The following is a 16,197-nucleotide window of genomic DNA, read 5'->3' on the forward strand; positions in this document are numbered from 1 at the left end:
TTAATAAATAAATGGGCAAGGTGGGCATCAGCAGAAATGGGTTGGGCGGGCAGGCAGCAGCCAAATGGGCTAGGTAGCAGGCAGCAGCAAAATGGGCAGGTGGACAGGCAGCAGCAAAAAAGAACTAGGCAGATGGGAGGCAGCAAATAGGCGTGTCAACGATGGTTAATAGACTTGTCCGAGAATTGTTAGGATAAAGTAAACTAGACCGTGGCACTAGATGGGCTAGGATGGCAAACAAATAAATAAATAAAACAGTGAATGGGCTAGGTGGACGGGCAGCGGCAAAATGGGCTAGGTGGACGGGCAGGCAGCAAAATGGACTAGGTGGACAGGCAACAGCAAAATGGACTAGGCGAGATGATTGGATAAGCTCAGCAAGCAATTGGCTCTCGTTACCGGACAGGTGGGAGGGATGCCAGCCAGCGCCATGTTTGCGTAGCCAAATGCTCTCGTTTGTTCCTATGGAAGGCTTTTTGAGCGCTCCGTCTCTTACATGGGCTGTCTCTGGTAGCGGGCAGCATCAAATAGACTAGGCGTACAGGCATCATAAAAATAGACTAGGCGGACGGGCAGCAGCAAATGGGCTGATTCTTTAGGATCAGTGCCGCTCTACTCCAGAGCCCAGAACGGCAGCTGATTGACAAGGACTACGAAATATGCAGTTGGCAGCACAAGGTGACAGCGAAATCACTACATCATCTAGACGCGTCAACATAGAGAACACTGCTAACATGGCCTGAACACCCACACAGGATCAGTGCTACTCTAGGATCCGGAAAAAAACAGCAGGTTGACAAGGACCACGTGACAGCACACAATAAGCTGGGCCTCTATGATGGCAACCAATAGCTAGAATGATGGACAGATACAGTTGTAGGTAAAGCCTATCCGAGAGCAGCAGGGAGACCAGAGATGGCGACAGTCAGCAGAAGCTACATTGAAACAATATGAGCAGGCAGCCGCTGGCTAGACACTAAACCGACCAATGAAGCAGCCGCTAGACTAAACCAAGTGAGCCCACTGCTGTTACGGTAGCTGCACAATACAATCCAGCAGATCTGACAGCATATAGATAATATGACTGGAGGCAGGCGCAGGACCCAATGCAGTTAAACTATATGTGAGCCAGCTGTAGTTAGACAGAGTATGAGCCAATAGCAATTGCAGCACATGGACTACTCAGGGCAATCAATGCTACCATGAACAACATAGTCAACATTCTCACAGGGCGAACATTAGCCAGACAGCACGATTACCATCCTATGAAGCAACACAGGCGACCATTAACAAAACATGAGCAACACTAGAGTACACTTGCCGAGCAAGCAGAGCCAATTCAGACTATGAGCTAACAGTGCCACCACGACTACACAGGGAAACAATGCCAACAGACCACAGAAGCTAACAGCATTAGCAAAGGCCTATGTATACTATGCAGTTGGCAGCAAAAGCAGACGAAATCAGCAAAATTGTCCAGACACGGCAACATTCTACACTACACTACAGCAACATGATCTACACTAAAGGCCAACATGACCACTGATGCAGCCTCCCCCAGCAGAGGCCACAACATGGCTCCATGAGCATGACGAGACCTAAACGTGCTAAATAAGACCCAACATGCACACCACTACCCAACATAATAGCCTACAGTTGATATTGTACGATGCAGATAGTTTAACCAAAGTGACCGGAATGAGGGGAAGAGCTAATAATGCCATACAGGCAGCACAAGCACTACTGCACAACCAAACCGAGCTAGCAGAAAGATACACAGCCATGCAAGGTCACGGTTAGGCATATAACCAGGCTTTAACAGATGAGCAATATAGCCATGCTAGCACAGCCTACATCAGCCAGTAACATAAAGACAATGCATCCCTTGCTAGTAGTAATGGCGGACTCCAGACAAAATACTTACACTACATTGGCCAAACAGCAGGACTGACTACATACCAGCACAACAGGGCACCAGCACTGAGAGAAACAGCGACCACATTACAGCCAGGCCACAGCCAGAGTACCTACACAGCCCAGCCAGGACTATGACTATACACACTGCAAGCACCTAGACTAGCAGCCAGGAAGCAATGGTTCACCAGAACATTATATCCTAGTCTAGGATACAGAGCTAGCAAAACTTGGCCAAACAGGCCAGTAGGCCTACTATAAAGCAGCAGAGACAACATCCCGAACATTGCAGACAACTCAGAACTATGGTAATTGCAACTCCCCAAAAACTAACAGATGAATAGCCAGGAAGCAGTAGATAGCCTACAAAGAGCACATCAATCTAGGCTATAGGCCTAGAGCTAGCACACTGCAAATGGTCACAGGGGGTGCAAGGGGAATGCGTTGAACACCAGGAATGCCAAAAACAAGACGGATAAGCAGCAGTCACCAGCATATAGGCTAAACAGCTAGAGTCACGGAATAAAAAGAATGCAAAAATAAATAAATAACCACAGGTCCCGAAGCACGGTTTCCAGCAACAATCAATTCAAGCCACGCCCGATTAGAAACACCTGTGGTTTTGTTACAAAGTGACAGGTGACCGGCGAGGACGGTGGAACAAACATACTGTAATTTAAAAATCGCATCGCATGACGTCTCCCTTACCTAACTATTGTGACAAAGGAAGCATAGGCTATTCAATCCAACCGTTTCAGAGCACGAAGCACAAATGCACAGGGTCGCCAGATTTCTATAGGCTACACTATACCGCCATGCGACTCAAAGCGCAAAATAGACTACAGTACTCCATGCCACAACTTCCACGTGAATGTTAAATGAAAATGGATTTATCATCCCACGGCAAAGGTCAATTAAGCACCTATATCAAACACCAGCAGACGGTAAATGCAACAAGTTAACCATCAAATATCCACCTCCGCAAGAATTGTGAATTCATATTGTAAGCAACTGAAACATGCGTGGTGAGAAAGCAGCAAGCCAAAATCCGGTTTACCATCAGGGTGGACAATGACAAGAACCAAAGCGATTCAAAAACGGCGTGCGAGGCATTTAAAGTGATCAGATGGGAAGCCCGAGACAATGTAAATTACAGGCATAGCCTAAGCCACTTATAGGGCCTATTAACTTCTGCAACACATTGAAAGCGTTGACATGCAGCCAAAGCACAGAACATTGCATTGGCCAAACATCACCACCAGTTGCAGCTGTAAACAGATCGAATGTAGGCCTATGTATCACTGGCGAGGGGGGGAAACAAAGAAAGTGCAAGTTCACCAAACGCGCAGGTGCGGAATGTGATGAAGCAGTTTGTAATAGCCTATTACAATCAGCGAAAGCTCAGAGCATGGGAAATTGTAGGCCTACAGCCAGCAAAATACATAAACTGGGGTAGGCATCACAAAAATCTATTTTAACGCCCTAAAGGACGGCACCGCACGGAGAAAACAATCAACTGTCCAAATTGAGGTGCGTAACTTTTGAAATCATAGGTGTAGGCTTACTCCCTGTCGGAACGGAGGCAGAACTAACGAGGCAACTCAAAGAAAAATGTGCAGCCTACCAGACATGAAACGATATCGACAAAGAGAACGCTAAACAACGTGTTCAGAAGGCATAAGAAAACAAGCAACCAGCAACACCAACTCCAGCAAAAACCGAGCAGCATACAGTTGAGAGGAAGTGGATAGAATTTAAAAGGCGTGCCGAAGCCGTGTGGCCAATCGCTAGGGAAGAAAGATTATCAGATGAGAGAATGCACCTGGATCAATTAGGAATTAATTAGATGAAGGGGAGGGCAGCAAGCTTCTTGACTACCATGGCCTGGCCAGAACTGACGTTAGTACTTTAATGTGTCGGAGGACTCACAGCTGAAAAAGAACAGAGGATAACAAGACTGAGAGGGAGTGATGGGAAGATCAAACAACTACCAGTGCCAAGCTCAGCTTGGTTGGGATGTTGCTAAGCTTTTTGGAGATTACAAAAAGGAGCAATCAAGTGGGACAGATGCTACGGTAGCTAGCTGAGCTCAGTGTGGAGTATTGGTAAACCTCCCTCCCATCCCGAGGCGAAACCACATACTGATCATTGTCACTGACAGTACCTGGTCCAGAAGAAAAACATCTGAAAGGGTCCCACTCTCAATAAATGTACATTCAATGTAATGGGATTCCAATACTGAGTCCATACACCCCCTGCCACCCCTTCTCCCTGGCCCTGATACAGTGAACAAGCACGCTGGGAAGATGACAAGTGGATTGTTTTTTTTTAACTTCTTAGTCCCAGGTGTCGGAGGACTCACAGCTGAAAAAGAACAGAGGATAACAAGACTGAGAGGGAGTGATGAGAAGATCAAACAACCACCAGACCAGGCTCAGCTTGGGATGCTGCTAAGCTTTTTGGAGATTACAAAAAGGAGCAATCAAGTGGGAGAGATGCTACAGTAGCTAGCTGAGCTCAGTGTGGACTATTGGTCCCGAAGCGAAGCCTCATGATCATAGTCTCTAAACAGATATGAAGTAATTTGTCTGCGTGTGCATCGTTAGAGCAGAATCCACCATGTACCCTCACTTGCAGGCCTACACAAACTAGCCAGTTGTTGTTTTTTTCCGAAATAAGAAAACGGAAGGACACGGGCATTCCTTATGATGTCCTCAGTCCAGTCAGTAGTATGGGTAGAGATTACAACAGATTTTTGTAGACCTCAGTTGGAGTAAATGAGATCTGCAATCAGTGACAGCTCATTTTGGATATGAGTGGACTTCATGCCCCAATGATTACGGGTAAAGATAACAAAAAGGAGTGAACAAGCACACTTGGAAGTCTGGGCAGTCATGGGTAAGTGGTTGGGGCGTCGGACTTGTAGCCCAAAGGTTGCCGGTTTGACTCCCGACCCGCCAGGTTGGTGGGGGAAGTAATTAACCAGTCATCCTCCTCCATTGAGGTACCATGAGCATGGTGCCGTCCTGCCGCACCGCTCCCATGGCCTTGCGGCGCCATTGGGGGCTACCCCCTTGAACGGATGAGGCATAAATGCAATTTCGTTGTGTGCAGTGTGCAGTGTGCAGTGAGTGCTGCGTCACAATGACAATGGGAGTTGGAGTGATGGGAAGATCAAACAACTACCAGACCAGGCTCAATTTGGTTGGGATGCTAAGCTTTTTGGAGATTACAAAAAGGAGCAATCAAGTGGGACAGATGCTACGGTAGCTAGCTGAGCTCAGTGTGGAATATTGGTAAACTTCCCTCCCGAAGACTGATCATAGTCATCTGTCTTCTGATCATGTCTTCTGTTGTCCAGTCTTGCACTTTAAATGTCTGTATGTGTACTGTCTATGTCTATCCTGTCTATGTCCACTAAAGTCCATGTCTATGCCTGCATGGGAAAGTAAGAAACACAATTTCAAATTATTTTTATGACCAGCGCATGTAAAGAAATTGACAATAAAACTGATTTGACTTGATAGTCACTGACAGTATACCAGGCCCGGGAGAAAAACATCTGAAAGGGTCCCACTCTCAAGACATGCACAGTACATACAATGTAATGGGGTTCCGTTCCAATACTGGATCCAATTACTGGACTGGTAATCTGGCACAGTGGTTTTCAAAGTGGGGGCCGGGGACCCCTGGGGGGCCGCGAGGGGGTGCTAGGGGGGTCGCGGAAAGTTGGTAGGAAATAATCAAAGAAATTATTGAAGAAATTTAATAGCTAATGTTCACCAAAATAAACCAAAAATGAGCTAAACAGTATTCCTATTAGTTAATTTTATATATCCTGGCACTGACTGACAGGCCTAAGTAGAGTGGCACAACCCATGCAAATTGGGGCCTTGGCTGGAATCTACCAGGGTATGGGGCGCCTGGGCACGGTTAAGTTCGTGAACCCCTGATCTGGCAGGCGGGGCATGACTAAGGGGCTCAGCACCTCGGCTCCGCCAAAGTGCTGAGCACTGCTCCGCCAAAGTTCAATTCCATTGTCAATACAACCCCGCACACTGGCGCTGATGTCCCCGCGTCGGCAAGCGATTAGAGGCGAGTTCTATTTTGTCGGAGCCGCCCATTGACTATCCATGCTATGTTCTTGTGAAATTGGGTTTGGGGGTCAGAATTGTGTCAGAAGCGAAAGTGCTCCGCAGTGCTGTCGGAGCCAATGTGCAGAGGCCCTAAGCTTGTAGCCTGGCTTTTAGCTTAGGCAAGATTGCTGGAAGGCAGGGGTGAGTAATTACTATTTAGAATATTTACAAAAATAATATATTCTGGCATAGCATACATGTACTGTACGTTGTTGAGTATTTCCTTCCTACACATTGGAATGCAATAGATGACGCTTTGACCTGATGAAGACCATTGTCGAAACATGTTGGCATTTTAATTTCAAAGCAGTTAATAAAGGCTTTTTAATATACCCGCTTCTTCCTGCTCTGATACCTCTGAGTGCCTGGGACCTACTGCTCTCCTAATTCTGGATTTCCCAAACCCAAGAGCACCATTTTTGGACTGCTTTTCACACACCTGAACGCCAGGTTGACTTCTCTCTTTTTACAGATGACTACAGTACTTGATTCATGTCAAGCCTTTAAGAGTCCTGTCTTGTGTGACCATTTTAAGAATGTTGGATGGCAGTATCGCTTTGTATTTAAAAGTTGCCTTTCTTGGGAAGGCTCTGCAGGCCAGATACAATTGCTCAGCGGGCCGCTGGGCCCCAGGCCTGAGTTTGCTCACCTCTGCTGTAAGCAGGGGCGCCGCCAGAAATTTTGGGGCCCATGAGAAATTTGAAATTTGGGCCCCCTTAAGGGCCCCTGTCAGTGCTTGGGCCCTTAGAATCTGTAACATTCCTCCTAGCGGCACCCATGGCTGTAAGGTTGCAGGTTCGAGACAGGTGTCTGGACTGCAGTGCACAGGGTGACCTTGGTTACACAAGCACAGTAAAGAAAGATGAACATTGGAGGGATTTTTTAACCCTTTTTTCAGTCACAGGTGATGGAGGACTTCTGACAGATAAACTGTGCTGAGTCACATATGGTGGTAAAAAAAGAGATGATGAAAGGCAGGGCCATAGCCAGACATTTTCAAATACAGAGGTCAAATACTGCGTGCTGTACTGTATACTGTACATTTAGAATGCTTCAAACTCTTCAGTCAAACTCTTAATCATTGCCTTGAGGATCAATGGGGCTGGCGTATAGAGATTGAATTTATCATTGTTGATCTATATAGTCAAGTCAAGTCAAGTAGGTTTTATTGTCAATTTCTTTACATGCACTGGTCATTATTTTCATCATAGATCAATTTTACATTGTTGAAAAAAATACAGAGGACATGACCTCTGTGTCCTCAATGGTAGTTACGGCCCTGGGTGAGAGGACTGAGAGGATGTGATGAAGAGATCAAACAGTCCAAACAACAAAAGCAGACTCATAGAGACAGGATCAAAAATAGGCAGCAGAGACTTAAAAGGCCACATAGTTATGGGGCAAATGTATGAATTTGTGCGTGTGCGCGCAAAACAGACAGGTGGAGAGAAAGTGAGTGTGTGTGTGTGTGTGTGTGTGTGTGTGTGTGTGTGTGTGTGTGTGTGTGTGTGTGTGTGTGTGTGTGTGTGTGTGTGTGTGTGTGTGTGTGTGTGTGTGTGTGTGTGTGTGTGTGTGTGTGTGTGTGTGTGTGAGAGAGAGAGCGAAAGACAGAGAGAGAGAGAGACAGACAGACAGACAGACAGACAGAGAGACAGAGGTAGAGAGAGATCATTTGAGCGAGGAGCGATAATGACACACAGCAGTATCTTTGTGACTCGGTCTGCTTTAATCTTTTGCATCAGACATTTAAGATGCTCTTAATGTACACCTCTGGTTGACCATCTTCTCTGATGTTACACAGTAAAAATGTAGTGTTATTTCAACACTTAGAGAGTGCTCTGGGACCAAATACACTCTAGAAGATTACATCGACTCTAAGTGTTAAATTAAAACTCAATTTTTTACTGTGTGACAAAACTGTCTATTTACATAATTGAATGTAGTGCCATGCAGTGCCATATTTTTCTTTGGGTAACACTTCACTTGACGCAGGTGTCATAGGCATGTCATTACAGTGTCATAACAGTGTCATGGCACAGTTATGCATGTGTCATAAACATTATGTCCATGTAATAAACATTTTATGACTGTTGGCCCTAAGTGACATTCGGTTATGGTGTTATGACTTATCTATGACTGTGTCATGACACTATTATGTCACTGTAATGACATGCATATGACACTGGCGTCAAGTAAAGTTGCCTTTTCTTTATACTCTCTATACAGGCTTCTTTCCTTGCTGTGATGGCTTATGCTGTTGCACTTTTTATTCAAAATGTAAGTCGATTGACAGAGTAGAACACACAATTGTGACAAATTAATGAATGTGGAAATAACTGGAAAATAACGTATTCTTGTTTTATGTTTATACCATACCATCATTGGCATTATTGCGTGTTTTTAGCGTTAATTAGTTTGTTGCACTCGTTTCCTTGCAACTGGGACCATGAAACTCTGCCTTACAAACTTCATTGAAATATTTGCTCTTTGGGCAAAATCTATATCACGACGCAATGAGGAAATGATAACTCGTTGTGCTGAATTGAATAACCTCTAACTCAAGGACATGAGCCAAAGACTCGACGGTCAACATCTGGCCGATAGTTTAAGTTGAGAAACGTTGATGATACTGTAACTCCGGTATATCTTACATTGTAAACATTTTGTTTTATTTTGTTTTCTCACACCCTGTTCAAATAAACTAAAACAGCATTTTTACATTCTATAATAAATAATGTTTTGGTGCCTGTGCTGGTTGGTACCTTGGGTATTTGGGAAGAAGGGACCTTGTATCGACTTGGCCAGACATCAGTCCTTTACACAGTTCATCCTTTTTAAGTCCTTCCGAAATTATGCATTCTTTAATATCTTAGTTTTTCGTCGCCCGTTGTCCTGTACATTCCCATAAACACTCGAAGTCAGAAAATGCATGTCCGCTATAACGCGCGCGCGTCGAAATGTGAAGTCTATGTCTGATAAAGAATTACGTCCACAGCATCAATGTTCATTCAGGTTTCCATGCAAAAAAAGCGTCTTCGTTGTCAGCTGTCAGTCACTTCACATCCTTGACAAGTGAAGCGCATGGGTGCTGGAACAGCAGAGCTCGAAGCGAAATAAACCCTTAGCAAAAGTTCCGACAGTTCCTTGTGCCAAGCGCGCGCAGCGACGACTGGTCCGCTTTGGAGAGGAGTATGCAGCTGTGCCGGTATTTAACGCCCGTGTGTGCGCGTGGCATCCTTTCTGACTGCGCGTCATGCCGAGCCCCGCGCAGGTTTACCGCATAGTAGAACACGTAGACCAGACCATGGAACATCTCTCGGGTAATCACATCTCTATCGCAGCAACTGTTGATTCACTTGCACTGCCTTGGATGACATTAGGCATTTGTTTCATTCATTTCCATGGCGCATATTGTCCACATTTTAGTCTGCACGTGTGTTTGTTCAATGCATGGAGAAAGACAAGAGAAAGGGGCATCTATTGGTTGTTATTACTGAATGCTTTACTGAATGTTTGTTTGATTTTTAAATAATAGCTAAATGTTTACTAAATGTTTTATCATTGCGTCAGCGTCAGACAACAACGTGTAGGCTTCGATATAACGACGCCCCACCAGTCGTGTTTCCGATGTGATAAAAAATACAGGTAGCCTACGGGCTTTATTAGATCTTCAACAGTGCTGCTAATGGTAAATGCAAAGTCGGTTATATCAGGTGTAGAGGAAAGTGTTTTGCTGAGAAGACTTGATGGAAACCGGAGGGCGCACACATTATGTAACAACAATACAATAGGCTACAGTATGTATTTAGTACCGCAATATCACAACTATGAAGTTGACTCAAGCGCTTTCAAAATAGTCTACATACAAATAGCCTACACATTCTCATATTAACAGCTCTGGAGGCTTCCGTACGGCGTCCGGGGTTCATGTGAGAAAGTACACAGACAGACAGACACACACACACACACACACACACACACACACACACACACACACACACACACACACACACACACACACCAGCTCTGGAGGCTGCCGCGCGGCGCCAATAAGGGTTTGGTGAGAAAGTGCACACACCTATGCGTACGCGCGCAAACTAACACAAACACAATAATATTCCTAGAAAAATATTAGTCTGGAAGTATTCCTAACATATAGCGTCATTGCATGACATCAAGACCTAGCCTACAAATGCAGTTAACAAGGTAGGCTACTAATTGTAAACAGACCTACCTAAGTTCCATGCTATGTGCTTTAGTCACACTGAGAACAAAGTTTTCTCGGTGATTTCTGTACATTATGTTCACAATAATATTGCGCACTGCAACGAGTTCCTATGCCGGCTGGTTGGAAAGATCTCCATAAGGCTTTGACTGGATTCTCGTGCGCCGCGGTGCTATGTGCTTGCCATGCGTGTCTCTGCTGCCCAGCCTCTGCCAGGTGTTTGCAAACTGAAACACATAGAAGTGCAGGACTACTTCAAAATGGTGAAGTATCAACAACTAGGCCTTTGAAGGATTTAAAAATGCATCATTTGTTGAAAGTTTTTTTGGTTTTGTATGCACTTGTACACTTGTTTTCAGAACCTTTTAAAAAAAAATCAAGACGTCTGGGCTAGCTGAGCTTCTACCACAACCTAGTGGACATGTAATCTATAGTCTATCATGTCAAATTAATTGATGTTGTATCACGTCACATGTCTTATAAATACTGTTGTTTTCCAAAGAATTACACATCTTTGGCCTCATGGGCAGAGGCTATGGGGGGGGGGGGGGGGGTGCAAGCATTTGCCCCTGTGCCCATGCAGGGCCCTCCCAAATTGGTGCAGGGGAGCCTATTATGACCTTGGCAGGCTGTTTGACTGTTTGTTCACTCATTTCATAGAAGCAGCACAGTTATATTCTCACCTTAAACAGAATCCACATTATAATCAGGTGTCATATTTTATACAGCCCTATTATTTAAAAACAAATATGGATTTCTATTATTAGCCTGCTAGTCCCAATTCTGAAATACAAGGCACAGATGCATGCACACATGAACACATGAGAGAGAGAGAGAGAGAGAGAGAGAGAGAGAGAGAGAGAGAGAGAGAGAGAGAGAGAGAGAGAGAGAGAGAGAGAGAGAGAGAGAGAGAGAGAGAGAGAGAGAGAGAGAGAGAGATGGTCAGTCAGTCAACTCCACAGTAGTCTAAGCCCAGCATACACACACACAAAAAACAAGCAACCTTTGAATGGAGAGTGATGGACTGCAGGTTATTACGTAATCTGTTGGTCCAGGCAATTTTGACAACCTCCTTTCACTCATTCTTCTGCTACATTGGCCTTGGCTTGAGAGAAAACATCATCATGTGTGACTATGACTTATGCTAGACCCTAGCCTGGTCCTGACCATCCCATAATACTACCATTTCATTTGGACCTTACGCCTCTAAGAATCCTGGTCCTAACCTGCGTTGACCTTATGACTCTACCATCTCTGTCTATCCTACTATTTCTGCCTCTCCTCTCTACCTCTCCTTTTAAATCCATCTCTAACAATGATGTTTTTTTCCCATTTCTTAAGCACTTTCAGTTGCATGCCTTGTATGATACAGTGCTATACAAATGCAATTATTGTTAAATTCTAAAAAATATATATTATGTGATCAAGTAGTAGCCTAGTAGCAGTGTTTTTTTAGCCTAGTAGCAGTGTTTTTTTGGTCCGTGAATGGAGTGTGATTTTTATTACGCAATCTGTCTGTCCAGGAAATTTTGAAAAAACATAACTATGGGATCTCGCAAAGAATGAGCTGTGAACTTATGAGGGTGTGGGCAGGTCCGCTGACAGCTTTGATCAGGCCTGGGACGAAATCATTTGAAAGGGCCCCCCCTCTGAATACATGTAATGTAATCTCCCCCCCACCCCCACCTGTCGCTAGACCTGGGTGAGGGGGAAAAAACCAACAGTGAATTGACAGACACTCTAACATAAGATGGTGCAGGGCTGGGACCACAAACCGGCCCAGGCATTTTTGAAATAGACCAACCCCGCACTCCCACCCCATACTACTCAGTCCACTGTAAATTAAGATGCACAGATTGGCCGCCCCATCTAAATTGTGGATGGGTCTCTAAGGGGGGAAAATGAAACAAATAAACACTGAGCCCTGAGCACTGTCAGCACACCAGGAAAATGCCCTGTCTGCCAGATTACCAATCCAGCCCCTGGGAGGGCAGGATGCATTGATCTGTGTCAAGTAGACTGACTGTTTGCGAGGCCAGGAATTGTGTTGCATCTCTCACCCCCCTATTTCAGTTCCACGGCTGCTTTCATATTTCTGTTCTTTTGGCGGGGAAGTCTCTACCTTAATGAAATAAAATGGGTTGAAATGGGATGAAACGGATTGTCAGACTAAACGGATTGTCTGTAAATGCTTTAATACTAGCGCTTCAAGAAGACCTCTTTTCAAAAGCTCTTTCAGCTGTAGGGTACCGGTAAATGTGCACGCATTGTGGGTCCCTTTGGAACAAAAGAAGTTGAGAAATTCCCCTCAATTCTTTCCTTTTATTTTTTTACCTGTATCTTTTTTTTCTTTTTACCGCAGGATGAAATCACATAACTATTTACAACTGACCAAGCAAGGGGATAAGGCCCAGGAGAGGCTCCTCCACCGTAGGAGACAGAAGGCGGAAAAGTGTGTTTGGGGAAGAGGCAGCTTCCACTCCACGCCTCACATCTCCAACGTTACCTGCTGTGAGCAACATCAAAAAGATCTGGCAAGTTTGGAAAGCATTTCCGAGCTACAGAGAGGGAATGAAGAGCAGAGATGTAGAGAGATGAAGGGCATGAGATGGGGTGGTGGAGGTTTGTGGCCTACCCGTATTGTATGCTACAAGAGCCCAAATATGAAAGTGGAGTCAAGAAGTTGTTACTCAAGGATAGGGTTGCCAACCGTCCCTTGACATACAGAATCGTGCTGTATTTTGAGATAAAAATATGGGTTCTGAATTGAGCTGAAACGGGACACGGGATGTGAAAATTCGTTAAAATGTAGGAAATTACATCTAAGAAATGCTACATTTTCTGGGGGGCGAGCCCCATACCCCCTGCCTCAATGAAGTGTCCCATATTTTTCCATGACAGTTGGCAACCCTACTCAAGGATTTAGGAGTTATAAGGCAAGGAATTTTTTTACATGTATTTATTGTACATAAGTAGCCTCTTTGTGCATATAGCGGGCCAGTTCACTCATTGCTAAAAACACTCACATCATAACGTTGCTACGACATTACCTGGAGCCTAAAATAACACATTAAGACCTGGTCATTACAGTTGCTTTATAATCACAATACATTTGAACACTTTACTTAGCACATATTGCTTCTTTTTTTCTAGGGCTTTTATGCCTTTATTTTTGACAGGACAGTGGAGGAGACGAGACAGGAAATTAGTGGAGAGAGAGAGAGAGGGAAAGGATCGGCAAATGACCCGGGCCGGAATCGAACCCGGGTCGCCCGTGTAGTAGTGCCCTACTGTTAGGCCACCCACGGCAAAAGGGGGTCCCCGCTGAAAAAGATTTTGAATCACTGGCCTATGCTGTCAGCATGTGCAGGGCCGGATTAAGATGTCCTGGGGCCCCTATAGGCTACAGGTTGCTGTGCCCCCTAGAAGGCAAATTTCGCAAAAAAACAAAAAAAATGTGGACGGTGTCTTAATTACAAGCTAGGAATTCAGGATAACATGTCTAACAACTGTACTGAAAAAAACTATATGAAATTTTCAATATTGCATCTTGTCACAATTCTGCATTTAAAAAAACAAAACAAAAAAACTTTTGGCCAATCAGGGCCCCCCTGGAAGGTGGGGGGCCCTAGGCTACAGCCTGTGCGTTAATCCGGCCCTGCGCATGTGCATGGGGCACAGACTTTGATGGTACCTACCCAGCAGAGAAGCTGAGAGAGTACCATCAGCTTGACTGCTTGACTATCTGAGGGAAATTGGGATGACCTGAGCCGAAAACAAGACAGCAGGACATTTTGACAGCATGGCCACCTTTGAAGCAAGGTTGTTTTCCCCCCCTAAAATGCTCGGGCAGGCGTGGCAAATGCTTGAACAACATCAGAGAAGAGATCCCAGACAGCAGGTCCTAACTGCATGTTTTTTGTTGTTTTTTTTAAGTAGGACTACGTTTTAAGGACACATAAGTTCTTTGCACAAGTTCTTTGCCGTATGGTATATTCTGTCTTTCAAGAGCAATTCAAACATAGTTTTCTGAACATATTTATAAACAGAATTGGAGCAATACATTTTAAAAAAATAAATTGTGGAACCATGCATGCAATAATTGCAACTTCACATGTCTTTTCACAGCCTGAGTGAAATCCATGTTCTGGTAGCCGGTATTAGGCACCCACATGTGCTTCACATGTGCTCCTGATCAATAAGAGTACATTATAACGCAATCACTGGTCCCGATCTATACATCATCAAAAGAAGAAGAAGGGGAGAGGATGATGATTCAGACCACCACGCCATCTCTATTCTAGTCTTGTCTCCAGGCATTTTTGGGGGTTCGGCTAGCCCTCACACTATATTATATTCATACCATTGATGCCTAAAGCACCTGCAAAAATTCCTGCTGAATGCCCTCAGCCTGTAAAAACCCAAGTATCTCAGCCTGGAGAGATATAAAATCAACATGAAATAAGTTGCATTTTAAACCCTAAGACCCTCATCTTGCATTAGAAAGTGTTCATTCAGCTGTAACATACCCATTTTTTTATTTAAAAAAAGCTAAGATCTCAAGAGCCTGAATGCAGTGCACTGTGTATGTGTCTCCAGGCACCAAAGGTCAAACAACAAATACAAGTCATCAGGCTAAAATGGGTTATAAAAGGCTGAGTCCACCGTCTATATAAAGATGCACAAACAACTCCATCTACTCCATCCATTTCCAGCTAACAGGCTAATGGTCTCTAAGGGACAGTCTAAGGGACGGCCTCTAACCTTTGTCCGTGTTTTCTAAAGACGTGTAAAAAATAAACACAAAGAAAAGAAGAAGTGAGTGTAAACCACCTCTCCTTTCCGGTCTCTAAGGGCAAAATAAAAAAAGAACAAACAAAAATGAGCTTAGCAACAGTTAAAAGCGGTAAGAAAATTTAAACTACACCTTTACTAGGAAATCATAGTAGACAAAAAAAAAAGATTCATACTTTGGGGTCGTGTTTTGCAACCCTCAATGTTACAGTTTTTCTCGGTTGCCTACACACAAGTTCTGGTACTTCACACACAATTCTCGGAACATCTCACCCATTTCCCAACTCCCCTAACCAATGTCACTGAACACTAAACACAATTCCTACTTAACACTCAAATTCCAGTTTTAAAACACACTCTTTTCACACCATTACACACAATTCTCTGGATTACACTCAATTTTCATAAAGAAAAACACTGGGTTTCTCATGGAACACACTGTCATTCACAACACTATATCAACTGCAATACTATGTTCACTTCCTCATCACATGTGCAAACTCTCTTCATACCGGTTTACAATCTGAAATCATCACCCCATAAGGACACACATTGCATGTCATATTGATGAAAAATGAGTGGATGCAAGGAGAAAACCCATTTGTTTAGATTTTGAACTCAAAAATATGTTATACAAGACATAACTTTCATGTGGTTACCCAATATTTTACAATACATTAGTGCAATTTTTAAATATTTTTTAAAAATATGTAAAATATATACACGTCTGTGTACTCCGAGTCTAAAAACAATATTTCAGTATTTTACTACAGAAAAATACCATCTTTAGTAAGTAGAACACTGAAGAAAATAAGTTTCTGCTGTGTTTCAATAGGCTATACAGTAATGTAATGTTTTTTTTGTACTGCCAAATAGGCAGTGGGGTTTATCTTTGTGTTGTTTTTGTGAAAAAGACATAAACATCTTTCTGTTTCTGTTTGTGTGTTGTGGGAATGAAGTTTTTCCAACTTATGTCACAGTATCCATGCAATCCAGAACAAAAAAAGCCCAAGTTACTGGGAGAAATTAGTTTTACCCTGTGCCCAACAGTGTTTTAATGGGTCTGCAAATGTGTATTGTAGTGACTGTCTGTGTGTGTCATTTGACGACAAAATGAGGTTTTTAGAA

The sequence above is a fragment of the Engraulis encrasicolus genome, chromosome 1 (assembly GCF_034702125.1).
Source record: "Engraulis encrasicolus isolate BLACKSEA-1 chromosome 1, IST_EnEncr_1.0, whole genome shotgun sequence".
Taxonomy (NCBI): Eukaryota; Metazoa; Chordata; class Actinopteri; order Clupeiformes; family Engraulidae; genus Engraulis; species Engraulis encrasicolus.